The following is a 2,500-nucleotide window of genomic DNA, read 5'->3' on the forward strand; positions in this document are numbered from 1 at the left end:
CCAGCAGCAACCAAGCCATAGGGTTGCAAACAGACGTGCAACCCAGTACCCACAAGGGCAGGGGTAAGCCGCCGAGCCTAGCAAGGTAGGTGTGCTCCCAAAACCAAACAACGCACAAAGGGAGCAAACACGGGCAAACAAGTGACGCCATGGCCTACTCGCCCACCGCCCTCTATATTGCCTAACCTTGGCAACCATGGTCCATTCCCCACTATATGCCATGGCCTTGTGCCCATGGTCTTCACAAGACAGCATCCAAGGCGCCTGAAAGGCCAAGGGAGCCCAACCCAGCAATGCCCAGCCAAGGCCAGGCATTCCAGTGCCTACCCGGGCAAAAACGCCCAAAGCATGCCCCATTCGTTAGCCTATCCAGGCAAAAACGCCCAAAACCAGCCCATTCCAGTGCCTATCCGGGGAAAACGCCCAAAGCATGCCCATTCCTTAGCCTATCCAGGCAAAAACGCCCAAAACCAGCACATTCCAGTGCCTATCCGGGCAAAAACGCCCTAAGCCTGCGCATTCCAGCGCCCCGCAGCATGCCACCCTCCTATAGGGTTTGCGCAACCAACCCGCCTAACCACCAGTGGCAACCAAAGGTGCTGTTAGCGACGACTTCTGAAGACGCAACGAGACGCGACGGGTTTGCGCCCAGACGCGACGAGGCGATGCGGGATCTGCGCCCAACCGTGCCTACACCCGCCGACTTGATGCGGGAGCTGCTGGCCCAAGCATGCCTAGCGTGCAAGGCCTGCGTGCAAGGCTAGTGTGCAAGGCTCGTGGGCAAGGCTAGTGCGCAAGGCTAGTGCCCAAGGTCTGTGTGCAAGGCTAGTGCCCAAGGCTAGTGAGCATGGCCTGTGTGCAAGGCTAGTGTGCAAGGCTTGTATGCAAGGCTAGTGTGCAAGGCTGGTGTGCAAGGCTTGTGGGCAAGGCTGGTGCGCAAGGCTAGTTCCCAAGGGTTGTGTGCAAGGCTAGTGCCCAAGGCAAGTGCGCAAGGCTCGTGCCCAAAGCTAGTGCGCAAGGCTTGTGTGCAAGGCTACTGCGATGGGCCAGTGCCCAAGGCTTGTGAGCAAGGCTTGTATGCATGGCTTGTGTGCAAGGCTAGCGTCCAAGGCTTGTGCGCATGGCTTGTGCGCAAGGCTTGTGTCCAAGGCTTTTGTGCAAGGCTCGTGCGCAAGGCTAGTGTGCAAGGCTTGTGCGCATTGGCAGGTAGCCCACCAGCATGCACGATCCAAATGCCACTCACGCGACAACACGGTGCCAAGCCGGGCATGGTGTGCACTCAAAACCAATCAACGGACAGAGGTCATGCGTCATGGGGGGGATCTAGCAAGGCCATGGGGAAGGTCATGGAGGACCTTGGAAGCAAGCGCAAGACGAGAGCGAATCGAACAAGGGGCCAGGACGGGGCCTTGTGCCCATGGTCTTCGCAAGACAGCGTCCAAGGCACCCGAAAGCCCAAGGGAACCCAAACCCGGCCGACACTTGCAATCGCACATGCTCTCTGCAACACACCATCAATGCCGCCCAACGGGGCCAGCACGAGCAGTCCTCCGCGGTCCCCTGGCCCTGCGCACGTTTGTCTTCGAAACCGAGCATCAATGCCACAGAAAGTGCCGGGGCGCCAGCTGGAGCCATCATCCGCGTTGCCATGGCTCGCTTGGCCTTGGCTTGCCAGGCCCCGACACGAGCAATCGCGCATTTTCTTTGCAACCGACCATCAATGCCGCCCAACGGGGCCAGCACGAGCAGTCATCCGCGGTCCCCTGGCCCTGCGCTCGTTTGTCTTTGAAACCGAGCATCAATGCCACAGAAAGTGCCGGGGCGCCAGCTGGAGCCATCATCCGACGTGCCATGGCTCTGGTCCCATGGTCTTCGCAACCGAGCATTCGTGACACCCGCGGGGCCAGGACACCAACCCTTCCGACACGAGCATTCGCGCATGTTCTTTGGCCACACAACGGCGCCAGCACGAGCAAAATCATCCGCGGTGCGGTGGCCTTGCACGGCCTTTTGTCTTTGGAACCAACCATCAGTGCCACGGGAAGTGCCGGAGTCCCGGCATCCGCGGTGCCAAGTCATTGCGCCCTTGGTCTCTGCAGCGGGGCATGCCGGGCACTCCCAACCATTGCAAGCAAGCAAGCAAGCAAGAAAGAAAGTAAGTAAGTAAGTAAGTATTACATATAGGGGCGGGACATGCGGGGAGATCTGCGAAACGTGCATTACGGGGCACACGCGTACCTACCGGGGCATACCGACCCCTATTGGGGCACACGTGTGCATATCGGGGCATACCGGGCCTATCGGGGCACACGCGTACATACCGGGGCATACCGAGCCCTACTGGGGCACACGTGCGCATATCGGGGCGTACCAAGCCTATCGGGGCATACGCATGTATCCCAAGGCATACCGAGTCTATCCGGGCATACGCGTTCATACCGGGGCGTAACGGGCCTATCGGGGCATACTTGGGCATATCCGGGCAAAAAATGCCCAAAAC

Source organism: Tasmannia lanceolata, unplaced genomic scaffold, assembly GCF_043159265.1.
Source record: "Tasmannia lanceolata isolate RefF3 unplaced genomic scaffold, GAP_Taslan_0.1 ptg000064l, whole genome shotgun sequence".
NCBI lineage: Eukaryota > Viridiplantae > Streptophyta > Magnoliopsida > Canellales > Winteraceae > Tasmannia > Tasmannia lanceolata.